Below are 20,873 nucleotides of genomic sequence, written 5' to 3'. Positions count from 1 at the left end.
CACTGGGTGGAAAGGCAGGGAAGTGCAAGGGTCCTTCTGCCCGTAGGTGCACCTCAGGTAAGGTGCACCCTAAGGGAAAGGTGTGGAACCAAGCCTTTGGAATGCCAGGCTGAGGGACACCCCACAGGTGCCATTTCCCTTTGCCAGGGCTATTCAGGGACACCCACCCTCCTGGGCACCAGCGCCTGCACACTTCTCTGAGATGCAGGTGTTGGCAGAATCTGGGCACTGTGCCCATCCCATGGACCCACCTCTGCATCTTCACACACACCAGAGCTCTTTGCCTTTGGATGAGCACAAGAGATGGGTCTGACCGTGCGGTGTGGGGGGCTCTCTTGCACCCCTGGCATCAGCCAGGCTTGCAGCTTGCACCAAGCATTGACGGGAGCTGAGTTTCTCAGAGGTGCACAGGGTGACCTTTGCTTTTGTCTTGTAACGTTTCCAACTGCCCTGCAAGTGAGGGTGCCGTGTGTCACTTCCAAGGAAGTGGGGGGTGGCTCTGTGTGTGTGCTGGTGTCCCAGGGACTTGGTGACACATGCTGCAGGAGTCTCTGCAGCTGGCTCCTTTTAAGAGTGTGGAGAGGACGCCACAGACACCCTTGTGTTTCCCTCTGCTCCTGCCTGCTTTGCAGTGCTGACACAAGAGCAGCTCCCTGGCCTGGCTGCAGGGGCTCCTTGGGATTTGGAGACACACAGGAGCTGCCTTGTGTTTTCTGCAGGAAAGCAGAGGGTCCCTCAGCTGTTTGAGCACTGCCTCTGTGCTTTTGGTGTGCTTTTGGCTCTGCCTCCCTGCACACCTCATCCCCCCGCTGCCCATCCTTGCTCCTCCCTGTGCCCCGTGCCCAGCTCAGAGCTGTGCAGGCTCCTCTGCCATCCCCCTGGGGCAGCAGCCACCTGGCTCAACCCTGGGACCCCGGGGATGTGTCAGTGAACACCTGCACGCTGCCTTCACACGGTGCCCTTGGGCAACCTTGCGAGCCCCTCAGTGCGCCGCGGGGACAGGCAGGTCCTGCCTGGGCACTGCCCTGCTCAGGTGGGTGTTGTTCAGCCCTGGCAGGGTGCAGGTGAAACGGAGAAGGCAGAGAAAGCAGAGGAGGAGGAGGTGGCACGGTGGGCTCCGTGCGGAGGGCTCGCAGTGTCCCCAGGATCCCCGAGCTCCTGGCAGATGGCTGCAGCCCTCCCGCCCTGCTCCGAGGAATACAAATGTGCGGCGGATACGGTTACCCGGCCCGGCAGCGGTGTTGGCTTTCATCTGGATCGATATCCCTGCCGGCCTGCGTCTGTGGGAGCGCCCAGCTGGCAGCACAGGCCTGCCCAGGAGCAGCACAGACACTGCCAGGGCTCTGCAGCCCCTGCCCGTCCGTGTGTCCGGCTGCCTCGGCGCGGAGGCAGCGCCGCTTTCGCGCTGTCCGGCTCCGTCATGCGTAAAATGTAATAAATAGGGCCATAAGCCTTTTACAAAGTCTATTTCCACTCTTGGATCCGGGATTTAATGCATGGCTGCTTAGAGAGGCTGAGGATTTCAGGGGTCAGCAAGGCTAATTGCACTGCTGGAATAAAAGGGTGCGTGGTGAGGATCCTGCCCGCGGGCGGGAGCGGGTGCCGGGGGTCCCAGCCCCCTGCCCGCCGCTCTGGCCCTGTGTGCTCCCTGCCAGCAGACTGGGAATGCCACGGCCACGTGTGGCAGCTTGGCAAGGGCTGGGGTCCCCAGGGAGGTCTCTTGGGGCCCGGGAGGCCGAGGCAGCTGGGGAGTCACATGCTGCAGGTGTTCGGTTCCCTGCTGCTCCGCGGTGTCCTGTGTGTCTGCCCAGGCACGGCTGGCTGGAGCGCTTGATCTTAGATTACCTGTAAGCCAGGGAAAGCCTCTGCGGGGCCAAGGGCCAGTGAGGATCAGGGCTGTCCCACTGCCAGCTCAGCCCCAGCCTGCAGCATCTCCTTCAGCTGCAGAGAGGAGCTGGGTACCATCCTGCCAGGCTGTGCCAGCAGGCCCTGATGCCACAAACTGGGATGTGAAGAGATGTGTGTCCTGTGCCGGGGAGACAGCCCCACTGGGAATGGAAACGCACTGCTGGGGGAGAGACCAGAATGGGGGATGCTCCAGTGCTGGGTGTGCTGGGGCTGGGGTCAGGACCTGGGCAGAGCTTTCCTGGAGGTGCCAGGGAGGGGCTGATGGGATGTGCAAGCTCTGCATCAGCAGGACAACCAGCAGCCACCCGCGCCCTGCAAGGAGGGGGACCCAGATGCCCCGAGGCTGCCGGGCGTGCGCCCTGTGCCAGCCGCTCGCTCCTGTGGTGCTGGCAGGGCTGTGCCGCCGGCCACAGCAGACGGGGGACGCCAGCTCCGCTCAGTGACTTCGCTGGCTGATCCCGTCATCTCCATCTCGCGCCAAGTGCTGAAGTCGCCATGGAAACCGGCATGGCAGCAGCCTCGCCAGCATCCTCACTCCCAGCGCCCGGCCGGTGCCGCGCCGGTGGCGGGTGACCGTGCCAGCCTCGGCCACCGCTGCTGTCCCCGTTCCTCCGGGGTGTCAGTCCCGCTGCTGGGCTGGGGGATGCACACGGGGCCCTTCCTGGAGCCGTGGCAGGGCCCGATCCATCAGAGCTCCTCCATCCCGCAGAGCCTCGCAGGAAGCACAAAGCGAAAGCCCGGGAGTATTGCTATTAATAGTACCTGCTCAGAAAGTTATCTTTAGCTGCGCTGCTCCCACCTTCATTCATAGCAGCCATGGCACGGGCCTGACTCTTCGCCCTGCTGCTGGAGTGGCGTTGAGGTAACCCCGGCATCCCCAGGTGCCCCACTCGCCTGGGCTTCCACCACTCAGCAGCCTTTCCTCTGCCTGTGGGGAGGGATGTGCTGCAAACCTTTCCCTGCAGTGGGAAATGGAGCTGGATTTCTTTTCCAGGGTTCATTTTTCTGTGGTGACCGTAACTCTGAACTCTGCTTGGCTTTGCCTCTCCTCCCACGTCACTCCTGTGCAGCAGGGTTGTATCTTGCCAAAGGCTTTCTCCCTGGAGCATCCCTGCTGGAAGTCCACTCTGGTGCTGGGATTTTGCTTGATCAGTGGAGGAAGCAGTGCGTGAAGTCGACTGTTGGGGATGGAGTATTTTCCACTTGTATTTCAGTGGGTGTTTTCATAGGTTTCATGCCGTGGTCCACCCTTCCCAGCATCTTTCATCTCTGGAGCTCACACAGCTCCTGGGAGGGTGCAGGGCTTTGAAAGGGCTTTGAGGATTCAAGGGCTCATCCCACTGCTTTGAGGCAGCATCTCCCACAGTTGCCAGGGAAAGGCTTGTTTCTCCTATTCTTGAACTCGGCAGACACCGAGTTCCTCAGGTTCCTGGGTTAATCTGTTCCTGCCTTTAATGAGCTGCCTCATTAAAGTGTTTTTCCCTAATAACCAACCCTCCGGGCTGGGTGATGTTCAGCTGCAGACAACTGGAGACCTGTAGGCTGCAAAAGGCTGTTCAGGCTGTGTGTGGGGTGCAGGATGAGCATCATCCCTCTTCTCCCACACGGTGCCAAAAAGGCTGTGAAGGGAGCAGCCAAAGCACCCCAAATCTGCCTCTGCTGGGCTGCAGCACCAGATCTACTGCACCCACAAACTACAGGGCAGGCTGTACTGAGGGTGGCATCTGCCCTTGGGGTGCAGCAAACTGGGGATACTGGGACTAACCCATCCTGCTGCAGAGTCCTTCTACAAAATGTTCTTACCCAGGGCTGTGCAGCACAGGGGTTGGACATGGCCCTGGGAGCTGAACCTGTGGGTGCATGCCTGCACCCCTTGGGCTGGGAGGCATCTGCCCAGCCCTAATGAGGGGGTTTCAGCTGCTTGCCTTGGTGCCTGGGAGCTGATCTGGCTGGTTTGGATAAATGGAAGTGGAAATCGCCCTCCTGGGGGCCTGCTCTGTGTGCAGGAGTGCAGACACAGCTCGCAGCCGTGGCCTCCTGGGAGCATCCATCCTGCAGGCATCTGTCCCACCTGCTCCCCTTGTCCTGCAGGCATCTGTCCCACCTGGTGGCTTTGTGGTGGCTGCCCTGGGCGAGCAGGAGGAAGGGTGGGAGCTCTTGGAGCAGTGGCTCCAAAGGAGCAGCTTCAGCAGAGCCTCCGGGGAGGTGGCAGCTGCCACAGCCCCTGTCCCCAGGCCGTGGTTTTTAGGGTGTCAATGATGCAAGGCAGGAAGGTGCCTGCTTCTGGGGCTGCTCCATTTATATTTAGCTGACCCAGTTGCTGAGCAGGGGCTGCTGGTCCCTCCTGGTGCTGCACTTGGGGTGCTGTGAGGGAATGCAGGAGCAGCATCCGGCTGGGAGCGCAGGGCTGGGCTGCATCCTGCATTCCTGCATCCCTGCAGCTTGCATTCCTGCATCCCTGCAGCCTGCAGCCTGCAGCCTGCTCTGGAAGGGCTGGACTGTGCTGGCACCCACCCTGCAGCCTGCCAGCCCCTCAGCACCCCTTCCTCATCCAGCAGCACCCCAGATTTCCCCAGGGAAGGAGGAGCTGTGGTGCCCCAGCAGAGGTGGAGAGGCAGCAATTGCAGCCTGAGGTTGTGCACAGCCTGAGGCAGGAGCAGGCAGTGCTCCAGCCCCGTTCCTGGAGCCATCCCATGGCAGGAACCATCCCGTGGGGTTCTCCTGCCTCTCCAGCCTCAGCTCACCCCAGCAGCATCCTGCTGCTGTCTGCAGTGGGTGCTGCTGGTGTGTGAGGGGCTTCAGGGAACTCCTGGAAAGCTCTGGGCTGCCAAAACACATCCTCTCAGTGCCAAGCACCTGCGAGGCAGCTGCTTCCCCAGGGCAGGAAGGAGATAAAAAGAAAATCTCTTTCAAAGGCAGGGTGGGCTCCTCCCCGGGATCAGGGCGCGTGGCCAGGATGCTTTCCCGAAAAGAGCCGCGATCCCTGCGAAGTGAGGGCTGGAGGGGACACGGTGTTCCCATCCTGCTGTCCCTGTGGCTGCGTGTTTCCAGGGCTGTTGTGGTTGGCACACCTGGAGAAAGGCGAGTCCCCAAGGCAGGTCAGAGCAAAGCACTTGCTGCGGAAAGGGAAATTAATTATGGGCACTTTGCTGCACTCCAAGTGACTGCAAAGGCTGATGTTTCTCCTCTTGGCCCATAAACTAATTGTAACGGCAAAACCTCAACAAAAGCCAGGCTCTTAAATGCTTTCTTAATTAATAATTCTCAATAATCACTTGACGTCAATGACCAATTAAAACTTTGGAGAAGGGAAGTTGTTGAGTGCCCGGTACCTTTGCTCCTCCAGTCGCTGCCGCTCTGATGAATCCTGCAGAAAAGCACCGGGAAGGCCAAGCCCGATGTTTTTAAAGGAAAACATTCAGCAGGAAAAACGTGAATATTCACGTGAGTGTCCGCAGGGACAAGAGCAGGGAAGCTGAGCAGTCACTTGGCTCTGCTGCTCCCTGCTGAGCAGCCAGCAAGGGATGGCAATGCAGGCACCCAGAGGGGTGGCACCCAGGGGTGTCCCTTTCCTGTTCCTCTGGTGTGCTGGGCCCCCAGGGACAGCACGAGTGGAAAGGCATTTTTTCAGGGAGTCCATATTCCAGGGGTCTTTCAGGGAGTCCATATTCCAGGGGTCTTTCAGGTCCTGCTGAATGTCCTGTCCCACGGTGGGTCCTTGGTTTGTCGTGTGCCTCCTTGTCCTCTTTCTCCTCCTCCTTCCCACAGCCTGTCTGAGGTCAGCATCTCCCAGCTCGGCCCTGCCAGGCCTGAAAGCATCACCAGCTGGATTTTATTGGGTGGGAGTTGAGTGGTCCCCAATCCATCCTCTGTTAAGTGGAGCCTCTGGAAAGCTGCCATTCATCTCCCTGCAGTGCTGGTGGCTGCAGCGCAGTGCTGGGAGGGTTAATGTCCTCCTCCTCCTCCTTCTCCTTCTTCTCCTCCTCCTCCTCCTTCTCTCAGCTTCACAGCCATCTTAAAACTGCTGGAGCCAGGGCTGTGCACTCACTCCCTGCTCCCACTCCTTTTACAGTATGGGCTGGCTGGCCAGGGAGCCCGGCCTGCTCCTCCATCCATCCAGCTCTTTTCCTTCTTTGGATGTGCCCCGCTCCGGCTGCCCGGGCACTGCCTCCCCCACGGGACCCGTGCCCCTGGCGAGGGGCGATGGCCAGGCCAGGGGCTGCCACGGCTGGGCTCAGCAGTGCCACGGTGAGATTCCTGCCCACGGTTCTCCAGGGCAGCGCTGGGTGTGTGCCAGGGTGGATGCCAGCAGCTCCCGGGCACCGATGGCTCTGAGTGAGCACTTCATACCTGCAGATCCCTTGGTGGGCACTGGGAAAATCCTCCCGCAGGAAAGGTGGGAGAGGGTCACAGCTGGCAGCCAGAGGAGTGTGGCAAGGAGCTTTGTGGCACAGCATCCCATCCTAGATGGGCACAGCCTGCTCCCAGCAGGGCAGCAGCACTCCTGCAGTGGGGAAAAGCAGTGGGAGCCCTGCAGCGCAGGCAGCAGGGAGGGCAGAGCCTCAGGCAGGCAGGCTCTGCTCCCCCTGAGCTCTTCCCCTGCCTGTCACCCCTCACAGCTGGCCTGGGGCTCCCAGGGGTGTTGCTGGCGGCCGTGGGAGAGTGGCTGAGCCTGTGCTGATGGCCAGGCACAGCCCCAGCCCCGTGTGTGTCAGGACAGCAGCAGCACGTGCTCCTCTCTCTGCACCCCAGTGTGGCCTCTTACCCAAATTCCAGCCACTGCCCAAGGGTTTGTGCCCCTCCTGGCCTGGGGGAAAGCAGGGGAAAGGCCTCTGGGGCTGAGGGGGAGGCAGAAACTGGGCGTCCCTGTGTCCCCTCTGTGCTGCCTCAGCAGATGTCAGCGCAGGGAGGAGGAGGAGGTCACCCAGGGATCACATCTGGGGATTTTTTGGGTTGCTGAAAGTCCCTGCATAGGATGGTGCCTGAAAAGGGAATGAGGGCAGAAGGGGGAGCAGCCCCAAAAGTTTTGGTCCCCGTGGGTCAGTGGGGGACACTCTGGGGATGCCAAGGACCTGTCATTGCAAGTGGCTTTTTCACGAGCCCTGTGCCTGCTCCTGCCTGTCCCTGTGTGGGGACAGCAGCCTGAGATCCCTCGTGTCCCTGTGTCCCTGCAGCCACCAGGCTCACAGCAGGGGCTGTCACCTCTGTCCCTGCTGGGGGATGCCCCTGGGGCTGTGTCCCACCCTGCAGTGCCCAGGTGTGGCAGGGTGGGTGTGCAGCAGGAGTGCCAGGCAGGTTCCCAGTCACCTCCCCAGCGGTGGCACAGTGGGCACCAGGCTGCCTCTGCTGCTGCCAGCACTCCACCCCACTGTCCCCAAGGAGGATGAGGCAGCCCCAGCAGACCCCACAGCTTGGGAGACCCTTCAGAGGTCCCAGTAGCAGTGTGTGGGGCAGGACTGGTGCTGCTGTGGGTCCAGCAGGGATGGTGAATGGCTTAACCCTCTCCTGGCACTGCCAGCCTCCTGCTTGGCCACTGGGGTGGCACTGGGGGGAAGGCTGGGGAGCTGGGGGTGGTTCCTTTGGCCAGGCTGGGCAGGGGGTGGCAGTGCTGGTCACCCAGGGAGCCCAGTGTGAGCCAGCCAGGAGCCTGGGAGGCACGAGGGATGGCAGCAGGATGGCATGCAGCAGGATGGGTGCAGCAGGATGGCAGCAGGATGGGATGGAACAGGATGGGATGGATGCAGGATGGGATGGATGCAGCAGGATGGGATGGCAGCAGGATGGATTCAGCACGAGGGATGGAACAGGATGGAATGGATGCAGGATGGGATGGCAGCACGAGGGATGGCAGCAGGATGGGATGGAACAGGATGGGATGGAACAGGATGGATGCAGCAGGATGGGATGGCAGCAAGAGAGATGGCAGCAGGATGGCATGCAGCAGGACGGGATGGAACAGGATGGATGCAGCAGGGTGGGATGGCAGCAGGATGGGATGTGGCAGGATGGGTGCAGCAGGATGGGGTGCCACGAGTGGGGGGATGGCTGCTGTGAGTCCCAGCAGGGCCACAGCCCAGCCTGCCTCCCTGGCACCCCTCCTTTTCTGCCAGGTGTGCTGATGGAGGCACGCAGGCCTCCTGCCAAGGGATGGGTGGCTTTCCTGTGGCTTCCCTGCTGCCAGAGCACGGGCATGGCTCCTCACCCAAGCAGCCAGTGCCAGTGCTCAGCCTGGCTGCCCAGCCTGGCTGCACTTGCTGTCTCCCTGGCACTGCAGGCAGGGCATTGTCTGCCAAGCACCGGGGTCACACCAGGATTTGTCTCTGCTGCACGTCCCAGAGGAGAGGAGCTGGAGGCACCCATGGCTCCCTGCCCCTCCTGCCTCTCTGCTCCAGCTGGTTTGCTTGAGGAAGATCCCTGATTTTGGCAGTGGGGAAGGCACCCATCCTTTGCCAGAAGCCTGGGTACACTCCCACCCAGGGGCACCCCCTTCCCACCCAGGCCCTGCTCATGCCAGCACACGTAAACCCTGTGGGATGCAGAGTGGGGATTTGGACTCAGTCTCATCTCTCAGGAGACACCCAGGAAAGAGCCTTGTGGGTTATTTTGTGCTTTGCACCCCGTTTGGGCCAGTGTGAGCCTGTGGATGTGTCCAGGCAGCCCCAGGCGTGGGTGAGGGGAGCATCAGTGCAGCCCCTGGCTCCTCTCACACCAAAGGCAGCAGCTGCAGGATAATAAATGAGGAGTCTATAATTAGACCCTGTGTCTGGAGCAGCGTCACGGCCTTGCCAGAGGGTTTTACCACTCACCACAGGCAGGTTTCCCTGCTCCTCCAGCTCCATGCCACCTCTGCACAAAAGCTCCTCCAAGACATCCAGCTGGAAAAGCATCCTGAGCAGAAAAACTGATACCTGCACAAAATCTCAGCCAGAGCAGAGCATTCCAGGGAGCCTGGAAGGAGCTGGCCTGGGGCCCGTCTCGTTTGGCAAAGGCTTTGTTTTGTTGCACAGAATTTTGTAGTAAAGCAAACAGGGATGGAGCCATGCCTTGTGCCACTCAGCCCCGTGCCTGCCCCTGTCCCAGCCCTGCTGCTGGAGCAGCCAGGACAGCTCTCACCCCTGGAACTGCTGCTCCCTGTGGTCCCTGAGCCCTGCCCGCAGCCTGGCTGTGCCACTGCAGCTGGCCTGGGCAGGGGACAGTTCCTGCTGGAGCTGGCCCTGCTGGCAGTGCCTGGGAGCCCGTGCTGGAATTCCAGGAGAGGCTGGAGTGTTCTGTGCAGAGCCAGGCTGGGCTTTCCTGGCATCCCGGGGTGCCAGGCTGGGGCTGGCTGGGAATGAGGGGATTTGCATGGAGATTCCTGCTGCTCTCCTCTGGGATTTCCCCCGTGTGTTGCAATGGCAGGGGATGCTGGCAGCAGATGCTGTCCATGCTGGCTCCTCCTGGCCTGGGGAGGGTTTCTCCAGGCACATCCAACACTGAGCCCTTGCCGTGGGGTGTGAGTGTGGCAGAGGCAGCTGGTGACAGCAGTGTCACCAGCTCTGCCCTGCCTTTGTGGCTCACAGCACCAGGACGTTTCCCTGCACCTCCCTCCACAGGGTTCCTGCCCCTCCCAGGGGTGGGAAATGCACAGTGCTGGGTAAAACTCAGCAGCACTGGGGCAAGCAGCCCCTTCCCACCCTGCACAGCCCCACTCCTCTGCTCCCAGCTGGCACCCTGGAAGCTGCCCTGCATCCTGGCAGTGCCCTAGGCCAGGCTGGATGGAGCTGGGAGCGCCCTGGGATGTGGGAAGTGTCCCTGCCAGGGCAGGGGTGGGACAAGACCTTCGAGGTTCCCTCCCAGTGCAAACCATTCCATGATCCTGTGAAGGGTTCACAACCTTCCCTGTGCCAGCTGTGCCTTGGCACTACGGGGACACCCCAAGGACACCCCAGTGGCAGAGCTGGCTGCCAGCTGAGCTGGGGAGAGCAGCCCGTGGTGCTGGGGGTCAGCGAGCCCCCTGCCTGCCCCCCACACCCCGGGGAGCACAGCCCCTCACCCAGGGCAGGCGTGTTCAGCGTGGGGACACGGCACCCACAGAGCCTGGGCAGCTGCCCAGGGCACTGGCAGCCCTTTGGGAGGAGGAGGAGGAGGAGGAGGAAGGCACCTGACTGCCAGGCACGAGTCCAACTAGTTGAAACAGCTCCCGTTGTGGTTTGCATAACCCAGCCTGGCTGGGCCAGCTCTGGGTGCACACGGTGGCACCTGGGCTGGCAGAGGGGCTGCTGGGCAGGCTGAGGGGCTGCCTGCTCTGTGCCGTGCCCCCCGTGCCCTGCTGCCAGCCGGGGAGGGCAGGGCAGGCTGTCCTCCCCAGCTGTGGCACAGCAATGTCCCTGCGAGTGCCTGGCAGTGCCACAGCCCCGCTCCCGCTGCCCTCCCTCCCTGAGGAGCCTCCAAGGTGACACTGCAGGCTCTGACAAGGGCTCCTGGCCACGTGCCCACCTGGCAGCCCCTGCCCTGGAGGGACAGGGGTGGACAGGAGCCAGGCAGGGCTGGGGCTGGGGCTGCTCACATGGCTGGGCAGCTGTGCCAGGCTCCGGGGCCACACAGAGCGCATGAAGGTGGCACACCAAGCCAGGCCAACCCCTGCCAGCCCTGCACGGCGTTCCAGACCACCTGGAGGTGGCTTTCCCCACCCCAGAGGGCACCCCTGGCTCTGGTGGTCCCAGCCCAGGGGTGGGAGCAGCTCCTGTCACAGCCAGAGCTCAGGGCCAGCCTGCCCTGGGGTCTCTGGCTTTCTCTTGATCCCTGGATTAGCTGGGGTCAGAAACAGGGGGGCACAAGGCTTGGGGACGGGCAAGCTCAGGGCAGGGTGGCACAGCACGTGGAGCAGTTCAAGGATCTCATTTAGTGTAAGGACTGTGCTGTGGGCTTCACCCCGAGTGGTTTGGGAAGAGGAGAGGGGCCCCAACTGGTTTGGGAAGAGGAGAGGGGCCCCCAACTGGTTTGGGAAGAGGAGAGGGGCCCCCAACTGGTTTGGGAAGAGGAGAGGGGCCCCCAACTGGTTTGGGAAGAGGAGAGGGGCCCCAGCTGCTGCCGCAGGGAGCGGCCAGACCCCTCCTCTGATGCCCTGTTGGAGCCTGCCTGGGGTTTTGGGGAGGGGAAAGGTGTGGTCCCTGCCAGGAGAGAATCTGGACTAGAACAAAGCTTTGTGGATGTGGGTTTGCATGTGCTCCTGAGGGAGCTGCTCGCCCTCGTAGGGTTTTTCTATCTGGAGATCTTGGAGCAGTTTCTTTGCAGGGTGAGTCAGTTGTTTGCAGAGTGGGAAGCCCGAGGAAAGCAGGCTGGCAGTAGCAGCTCCAGGCTGTGGCTCCCAGAAACGCTCCCTGCAGAGCCAAAAATGAGGGGCAGAGCCCAGCCCTGGGGCAGCTGACAGTGCAGACCCGGACACAGCAAAGCCCTGTGCAGCCCCAGCAGATCCCCAGGGCAAACAGGCTGTGCTGCTGTGTGCCCAGCCTGCCCAGGGTGCTGCTCGGGGTGCCCACCCCAGCATGCAGCTGGCAGCGTGTCCCTGCACCCCCAGGGCTGCTGGGACCTGCTCTCCTCCCACCCTGCCCACAGAGCTGTCAGTGCTGATGATCACTGAGTGCCAGGGGCTGCTGATGCCCACCTGGAAAACACCCAGCTGCAGCACTCCCCCTCCCCAGCAGCTTTGTGGGCACAGAGCTGTCAGAGCAGAGGCACGAGGTGACCACGAGGTGACCACAGTGGGTGGTGACAGTCCCCTCTGGCCAGGGCACCTGCAGGAAATGGGCAGTAATTGATTTGGGAGTAGCAGGATGGGGTAGGAGAGAAGAGAGGGGGGCCTCACCTCTTGCTGTGCCCAGGTGATGGGGACAGGGGGGTGCCCAGTGCCAGTTTGTGCAGGGCAGAAGCAGGAGCTGGCATGGGCAGGGAGGGCTGGCCAGCAGTGCCCACCCACCTGGCACAGCTGGGGCTTCCACCTGCACTGGGCACACCTGGACAGGCTGGGCAGGGCGTGAGGACAGACCTCAGTGGTTTGGGGGGTGAGGACAGACCTCAGTGGATTGTAAGGACAGACCTCAGTGGGTTGGAGGGTAAGGACAGAACTCAGTGATTTGGGGGGTAAGGACAGCCCTGAGTGGTTTGAGGGGTAAGGACAGACCTCAGTGGTTTGGGGGTAAAGGACAGACCTCAGTGTTTTGGGGGGTGAGGACAGACCTCAGTGGTTTGGGGGGTGAGGACAGACCTCAGTGGTTTGGGGGGTGAGGACAGACCTCAGTGGTTTGGGGTAAGGACAGCTCTGAGTGGTTTGTAAGGACAGACCTCAGTGGTTTGGGGGGTAAGGACAGCTCTGAGTGGTTTGTAAGGACAGACCTCAGTGGTTTTTCCCCCTGCACAGAGCTGTGCACCCTCAGAGCTCATGCATGCAGCTGAATCCTTCATTTTCAGTGGCAGCCGGGCACGGTGGGGCCCCCCCAGCCCCCCTGGCAGGAGGGCAGCTCAGCCCCTGCCCAGCAGCAGAAGGGCTCCTGGAGGGGCCCTGGGGGGCTCGGTGGCCTGGTCCCCAGCAGGGCAGGGCTGTCCCTGCAGAGCTGGGGCCAGGCTGGCTCTGAGGTCAGCCTAATGCAGGCAGATCCTCCTTGTGCCTTCTTAACCCCAGCCTGACCCCTCCCCGTCTCCTGCCTCGGCCTCATTAGCTCTGGGAGGCTGCTGGTGGCACGAGCAGCCGGGCAGTGCCAGCCCACGGTGGGGGGCTCTGAGCCCCCAGGGAAGCAGGGCTGCAGCAGCAGGGTGGGCAGCAGCCGGGCTTGCCCCTGCCCTGCTGCCACCTCGGTGCCAGGGGCGCTCCCAGCAGGGCACCCCCTGCTCCTCAGCAGAGCATCAGCGAGGTGTGAAAGGGCTCCTGTGCCTGGGGAGGTGAGGGATGTCCTGCAGGAGGTGGGCACAGAGCTGGCAGGGGGTGGCAGGCAGCAGGCTCTGCCTGTCAGGTGTGAAAGGGGCAGGAGTGGGGCAGGGGTGACCTCAGCTGTGTGTCACAGGGATGGCACCAGTGCCAGAATGGGCAGGGAGCTGCAGCCCTTGCCCAGCTGGGCAGGGCAGGGATTGCCAGGCTGATCCAGGGCAGGGATTCCCAGGTGGGGCCGTGGCTCCTGGAAAGCCAAGGGCAGCTCTGGAGATGCCCAGGCTGTGGGTAGGGAGCACGGCTGTGGCTGGCCTTGGTGGCAGTGATGTCCCCATGGGCAGTGGCCCTGCCTGCCCCTGAGTGCCATGCTTCCATCTGGGGTTTGCTCTTGGAGCTGGCTGGGAGGGGTGAGAGCTGCCAGTGCCAGGGTGAGCAGTGCCCCTGGAGCTGAGCTGGGCTCAGGTGTGCCAGGCTGTGCCATGGGAGGGTGTTTGCAGTGTCCTCTGGGCAGAAAGGGCTTTGTGTCAGCCTCTGAGCTGGGCACCAAACCTGCCCGGGGCAGGGACAGGGCTGCTGCTCCTCCCTGGGGTCCCTGTGCCCACTCAGTCATGTGGCTGCTGCCTGCAGGGACCTTGGAAGAGGAAGCTCTGAAAATAATCACCCCCTCATGTTTTCCTTTCAAAAGGAGGGAATTTTCATCGTGGGGAGTTCTTGTGACCAGCAGGGCTGGCTAACAGTCATCTCCCCAGTGAGTCAGGGCTTGTCCCCTGCCATGGCACAGCCAGCTCCCAGTGCTGCCAGCCTGGCTCCCAGGGCTCCGCAGCCTTTCCTGCCCCCTGCAGGGGTGTGTGAGTGGAAGCCATCCCAAGGATTTCGGTGTCTCAGAGCTCTGCTGGCCTCAGCCACAGTCCCCACTGCTCCCAGCCCCACCGGGCATCCTCTCAGGGCTGCAGGGCTGGTGCCACCTCTTGCCCTGTCCTTGTCCCACACGGGCTGGGGGACACCTCACAGAAGAAGGTGAGGGTGCTGGGGGAGCCCTGCCTGGTCCAGCTCCTGATCCTGATCCTGATCCTGCTCCTGTTCCTTCTCCTGCTCCTGTTCCTGCTCCTGTTCCTTCCCAGCTCCTGCTTCTGCTCCTTCCCAGCTCCTGACCCAGCTCCTGCTCCTGCTCCATCTCCTCCTCCTCCTCCTGCTCCTTCTCCTGCTCCTGCTCCTGCCCCTGTTTCTGCTCCTGCCCCTGCCCCTGATCCAGCTGCTGATCCTGGTTCTGCTCCTTTTCCTGCCCCTTCCCTGCTTCTTCTCCTCCTTCTCCTTCTCCTTCTCCTTCTCCTTCTCCTTCTCCTTCTCCTTCTCCTTCTCCTTCTCCTTCTCCTTCTCCTTCTCCTTCTCCTTCTCCTTCTCCTTCTCCTTCTCCTTCTCCTTCTCCTTCTCCTGCTCCTTCCCTGCCTGTCCCCTGTCCAGGTGTCCCCTGGCAGGGCTGGGAGCTGATGGCACATTCCAGTCCCCTCTGTGCTCTGTGCCCAGCCCGTGCCAGCTGCTGTCTGTTGGTGCTGCCTTTGCTTTGGGGAGACAAAAAGGGATTTCCTAGAAAACCCCAGCAGTGTTCAGCCCGGGGTCTGTGCCCTGCCTGGCTGGTGCCATGGCGTGGGGACAGGCACAGGGCTGGCAGCAGCACTGGCACAGCTGTGTTTGGGGGCTGGATGTGTTTGCCAGGCTGCCTGCTGGCAGCGTGGGCTGCTGCAGCTGCCCCAGGGGTGCAGGGTGAATCTTAAACTATGTCATGGAAGGTACAAGTTGGATATCAGGAAAGAAATTTTCACCAAAAGAATGATAAATCACTGGAATGCTCTTCCCAGGGAGGTGGTGGAATCACCATCTCTGGGTGTGTTTAAAAAAGGCTGGACATGCACTTGGTGCTATAGCCTAGTTGAGGTTTTAGGGCTTAGGTTGGACTCATGATCTTAGAGGTCTCTTGCAACCTCATTATTCTGGGATTCTGGCATTCTGGGATCTGGGATTCTGGGATTCTGGCATTCTGGCATTCTGGGATCTGGGATTCTGGCATTCTGGCATTCTGGGATCTGTGATTCTGGGATCTGGGATTCTGGCATTCTGGGATCTGTCCCACCTGGGCAGGCACAGTTCTGAGCCCGCTGAGGGTGCCCAGGTGTGCTGGCACTGCCTGGGCAGCCCTGGCAGCCGCAGGGACACGGGCAGGGCTGTTTCCATTAGGGGGTGTTGAGAGAGGAGGTGTTCCTTGGGAACAGCCTGTCCTGCTGTGTCTGCTCCTTGCACGGGGCACGGCCACCACTGCCCTTGCCTGGTGCCTGGCACCACTGGGGGGGTGCTTTGGGGTCTGTGGGGCTGTTTTAGGGTCTGTAGGGGCTGCTTTAGGGTCTGTAGGGATGCTTTAGGGTCTGTGGGGGCTGCTTTAGGGTCTGTGGGGCTGCTTCAGGGTCTGTAGGGGCTGGTTTAGGGTTTCTAGGGGCTGTTTTAGGGTCTGTGGGGGCTGCAGCCCTGGGCTGCTCCTGGAGCTCAGGCAGAACCAGAGTGGATCAGTGATCTGGATCCTGACCCCATGAGCTGAGGGGTGTGAACGTGCAGCCCTGTACCCTGGGCTATACTTTGCTGTGCCCTTCTTCCTAAACCTGCCACACCTTTGTTTGAAGTATTCCAGCAGAATGTTGTTTATCCAGGCCATTATTACCAGTATCTCAGGCTCCTTTTTTCTGTCCTGTGACTCAAGGACAGTTTAGTGCAATTTCTTCCATCTTTCCTGCATATCAAAGTTATCCTGGCAAGTTCATGTTTATTGTTTGCGGTTAATGTTTAATATTTCCCATTACTGGCATCTCCTGCTCGATCTTAATTACACCTCCTAATGTAAGACAAAAGTCAGGGAGTGAGACTGTGCTCGGGCTGGGCTGGGGCTCAGAGCCTGCCACTGGGCACCCCTTTTCCCACCCAGCACCCCCTTTTCCTACTCTGCACCCCCTTTTATTACTCAGCACCCCCTTTTATTACTCAGCACCCCCTTTTATTACTCAGCACCTCCTTTTGCCACCCAGCACCCCCTTTTCCTACTCAGCACCCCCTTTTCCCACCCAGCACCTCCTTTTCCCACCCACCACCCCCTTTTCCCACCCAGAACCCCCTTTTCCCACCCAGAACCCCCTTTTCCCACCCAGAACCCTCTTTTCCTACTCAGCACCCCCTTTTCCCACCCAGCACCCCCTTTTCCCACCCAGCACCCCCTTTTCCCACCCAGCCCCTCTCAGGCAGTGTTGGGACGGTGCCTGCTCCACGTGTGCCGCCGAATCCCAGAATTTTTTCGCTTGGAAAAGCCCTCGGAGGTGCCCAGGTGCAACCTTTGAGCCCCAGCTCCGAGCCCAGGCCGTGCTGGCACAGCGTGCCCGGCGTGCTGCCCCGCAGGGACCAGCACAAGTTGGTTTGGAGTGGCTCAGCAGGGAGAAGGAGCTGCTGTTTGCTCAGTGCAGGTTCTAAATGAGGTTTTGCCTCGTGCTGGCCGGGCTGAATCGTTAAAATGGATTAGTAGAAAGTTAAAAAAAAGCAATTAAAAATTAACAGGGGGCAGAGGGCGGAATGCCTGGCAGGACAGCGAGGTGTCTGCTCTGTGCAGCCTGGGGGGTTCCTGGGGGGCTCCCCCCAAACCTGGCAGGGGGTGAGCCTGTGCCTGTGCAGGCAGGGTCCCCTCACCCCAGGGACCCCTCGCCCTTCACCCTGGGGCTCCCTGCCTGTAAATATCGGGGGTGTCAAGGGGTGACAGGGCCAAGGCACAACCCGACACCGCCTCTCCCTCATTCACAGTGACATTTTGTCAAATGCCACTGTCAGGGGGGTTGCTTATCTGCTGGCACACGCTCTGGTGACCTTCACAGCTCTGGCCAGGTGCCTCCTTGCTGTATTTACACTTATTTATAGCTGTCTCCTCCATGGCACCTCTGCCCTCCTCCCTGGTGCTGGAGCCAGGCTGAGCCCCACACATCCCTCTGGGCTGGCACGGAGCTGGCACAGCCTTGGGCATGGGCAGGGGCTGGCAGCGCCTGCCAGGTGCTGCTGGTGACCCCAGGGGGCTGTGGGGACAGCAGGGTGCACTCCTGGGCTTGGTCCCAGTGTGGGTCATGTCCCCAAAGCTCCTCACGGCTTCTGGGGCAGCTCAGGAGGGTGCCGGGGGTCTGCAGGCAGCCAGCCCTGCCTGAGAGTGGCTGTGCCCAGTGTCACAGCAGCCATGCCAGTGCCACACCAGCCCAGTGTCACAGCAGCCAGTGTCACTCCAGCCAGTGTCACTGCAGCCAGTGCCACAGCAGCCCAGTGCCACAGCAGCCCAGTGTCACACCAGCCAGTGTCCCCAGCCCAGTGCCACAGCAGCCCAGTGTCACTCCAGCCAGTGTCCCCAGCCCAGTGTCACAGCAGCCAGTGCCACACCAGCCAGTGTCACTCCAGCCAGTGCCACACCAGCCCAGTGTCACAGCAGCCCAGTGTCACTCCAGCCAGTGTCACACCAGCCAGTGCCACACCAGCCAGTGCCACAGCAGCCAGTGTCACTCCAGCCAGTGTCACACCAGCCCAGTGTCACACCAGCCAGTGCCACACCAGCCAGCCCAGTGCCCCCAGCCCAGTGCCCCCAGCCCAGTGCCACAGCAGCCAGTGTCACACCAGCCCAGTGTCACACCAGCCCAGTGTCACACCAGCCAGCCCAGTGCCCCCAGCCCAGTGTCCCCAGCCCAGTGCCCCCAGCCCCGTGCCCCCAGCCCGGTGACACCGTCCCAGGGCAGCTCTGTCTCCCTCAGGGCTGTAATCCCGTTTGAAGCAGTCTGTGATTACGGATTTCCCTGATAAGCCCAGACAACCCTGCAGAAGCCCTGCCCGAGGATTTCCTTCCCTTTCTGGAGTCCCGGTGAGGGTGAGGAGGGAGGAGCTGCCGTGGGGCCAGGCAGGGCTGGTGGCAGCAGCCCTTGCTGTTCTCAGCACTTGCCAGCTGCTCTGCTGTGGGTGCCAGCCTGGGCGCTGCTGGCTGGCCTGGCAGTGCCCGCAGCACGTGGGGGTGTGTTTATCCCTCAGTGCCTTGGGCAGGCTCCTGGCAGTGCAGGAGGAGCTGAGTCCCCCTTTGCTGCCCCTGGGGAGGGGGCTGCTGTCCCTGGCTGCTTCCCTTGGCCCCTCCGAGGTGCTGCCTCTTTCCTTCCCTTTTCCCGTGGCATGTGGGTGGCAGGGCCACTGCAGGGCACCCCGTCAGGTGAGGCTGCTGCCAGGTGTTCCCCTGGCCAGCGGCACTTCAGAGGCTGGCCCTGTGCAGGCTGGTGAGCCCCAGCCCCACGAGTGCCACCCCCTGTGCCCGCAGCCCGCGCCACCATTCCTGGCCCTGACTTCAAGGGCTTGGACCCAGGGCTTGTGCAGATAAGGGTAATTTCTGGCAGTGCTGGAGGGAGACAGAGAGCACCTGCAGGTCTCTGTGTCACGGTCAGGGCGCTGTCCCCAGCTCCTGAGGCAGCTGGGCAGGGCAGACAGTGAGCTCAGGGTGCTGTTCCCTGGCACCAGGGCTGCTCCTGCTGGGCTCGTGGGTGCAGTGACCCCAGCCAGCCTCCCCGGTCCTGCTGGCTGCAGGGGTTTGGTTTGAGCCCAGGTTGACACTGGAAAGGAGGAAAACATTTCCTGTCTCCTTAATCCAGTGTTTGAGTTAGAGCTGGCTTGGGGAGGAGTTCGTGTCCCTTCAGAGATAAGACCTCACGTGCCAGAGCTCACACTGCTCCAAAGCAGAGGGACACAAAGGGACACATCCCACCTGCTGTCCCCAGGGTGTCAGAGCCAGCACCGAGCTGGGACATCCTTGGATGTGGCTCCAGCCCAGGACATGTCCCCAGAGCTTCTGGGGCCACCAGAGACATTGGCCTGCATTGAACACCCTCCTAGCTGGGCAGGGAGATGGAGCTACCCCTGTGCCAGCTCCTGGTGCTGCCACAGCCCTGGGAGGGACAGACTGGGGACATTGCAAAGGGAGCACCCAGGAGACAGAGGATGCTGACCCAGCAGGCAGCAGGAGCTCTCCTGGCTGCAGCAGGGGCTGGCCAGGCACTGGCAGCAGCTCCCTGGTGCCAGCCCTGCTGCAGCACCCCCTGCCCAGGTGCCCGGGCTGGAGATGCCTCCCAGCCTCTGAGCGTGTCTCCATGGGTGTTTGCTGGCTGCACACCAAGAACCCATGGCTGCTCTTCCTACAGAGTCCCGAGTAAAATTAGAACAAAAGTTCACTCCTCTCCCAAGGCAGCAGGAAGTGCAGAGGGTGGGAAAAGGGAGAGTCAGGGCAGATGAGGTCCTGTGCCCACAGGCAGTGTCCCCATGGCTGCTGCCACCCCAGGCTGGGCAGGGGGCTGGCCCCTTCCCCAGGGGCTGGGGGTGCTGGGCTCCCTCTGGAGCCCAGGTTTCTGGGGGCTGGGCTGGGTGTGTGGCACTGCCTGGCAGAGGGGGCTGGCTGTGGGGTTGGGGTGACCCCACCAGCAAAGGCTGTCCCCATGCCTTTCAAGGAGGAGAGGAGGAGGCTCCACACAGACAGAGCTGAGCTTTGGGCATTCCTGACCCGTGGCAGGCAGGAAGCTGGGAGCATCCCCAGCGTGGCACTGGCAGTGGCAGTGGCAGGACAGTCCTGCCCCCAGTGCCCAGCAGCCTCAGACTGCAGGAGTTTATTTTTACCCAGCCCTGTTGCCAATGGGGACGTGTCACATCTGTGGAGTTGATCAAAAGACACGCCGAGCACTGGTGTCAGCTGCTCCTTGTGATCTCAGCACCAGGATCTTTTCCCTGGTGGCATATCAAAAGGAGCAGGAGAATTTGGCTGCTCTGCTATTTTTAATTGCACGCACACACGCACACACAGACACACGTATATCTGTGGATGTATGGCTTGGCTAAAAATAAAACCCTTTGCCTGTGTTCCCATGGGAAGATTTGGGGAGAAGGGGGAGACAAAGTTGTCACAAGACTTTTTCTGGAGCAGGCACTAGAGCAGGGACAGGAAGGCAGGGACGAGCCACAGCAGGTAAGGGACACATCTGAAAGGCCAAAGGACATCTGATCCCAGAGCAGCCCCTGAGGGACAGAACAAGGGGAAAGGCAGCATCTGTGCCCCCAGAGCTGGCAGTGGGGACTCCTGACCTGCTGCATGTGCTCTGACACCTGGGATCGAAGGTTTTGGCAGGGCAGGTTAGAAATCCCCATGCCTGGGGGCCCAGGGAGGAGCCTCAGCTCCCAGAGCCCCCAGGGGTGCCCGGTACTCCTTGTGGCACCACACCTGTGGTGTCTGCCTGACCCACATCCCTGCAGCAGAGAGGTGAAGGGAGGTGCTGGGAGAGCATCCCCCAGAGCTTTGGGGCAGCACCAGCAGCTCCCTGCAGCCCCAGCCCCACTGCAGCCCCTGGGCATGGCACTGGCTCACCATCAGGCCAGAAAACCACTCTCCCTGCCCTTGCTCTGCCCTCCGAGGTGCTCTCCCTGTTTCCCACCTCCCCTGGGATGGGGCAGGGTGGGAGGCAGGTGAGAAGTGCAAAAAGGGAGTGAGTGTGTGCAGGGCAGTGTCCTTTGGAGTGTCCTGAACGTGGTGGGGAGCGTGGCAGACAGGCTCCTCAGCCTGGGGGAACACAGCCAGTAATCCCAGATTATCCCAATTTGAAAAACAAAAAATGAGGAGAGAAAGAGAGAAAAGCTGTCTCTCCCATTGCTGCAGCTGGGTTTGAAATCCCTCTTCCTTCCCACTGAATGATGGAGGAGACCCTTCCAGGCTGCTTCAGGAGGAGGGGCCCCCACGCCCCCCTGCAGCCTCTCTCACATGCTCAGATGTTTGCCTGCTCCAAAATCCATTTGCTCTGTAAATAAACTTGCTTCCCTCACTGCCAGAAGACTCCCCTTGGGCAGGCAGTGCTGGGAGGAGTCTCAGCAGACCTTTCCCCTGTGTTTTACCCTGGACACTGAGGCAGAACAGGCACAGTCCAAATGCCAGGGCAGCAGCGGGTGCTGGTGCCAGCCCTGGCTCCCTTGGGTGCTGGGTGCAGCTCTGGGT

At 61.4% G+C, this 20,873-nt stretch overlaps 1 protein-coding gene across 1 annotated transcript in view; it reads left to right on the top strand.

Moving 5' to 3' along the window:
- PPARGC1B (PPARG coactivator 1 beta) overlaps positions 1-20,873 on the top strand; it is a 45,487-nt gene that overhangs the window by 8,873 nt on the left and 15,741 nt on the right. The window lies entirely within an intron of this gene.

The sequence above is a fragment of the Passer domesticus genome, chromosome 13, assembly GCF_036417665.1.
Source record: "Passer domesticus isolate bPasDom1 chromosome 13, bPasDom1.hap1, whole genome shotgun sequence".
NCBI classification, from domain to species: Eukaryota; Metazoa; Chordata; class Aves; order Passeriformes; family Passeridae; genus Passer; species Passer domesticus.
The sequence above is the reverse complement of the archived record's forward strand: the minus strand, read 5'-3'. Positions and strand labels throughout refer to the sequence as shown.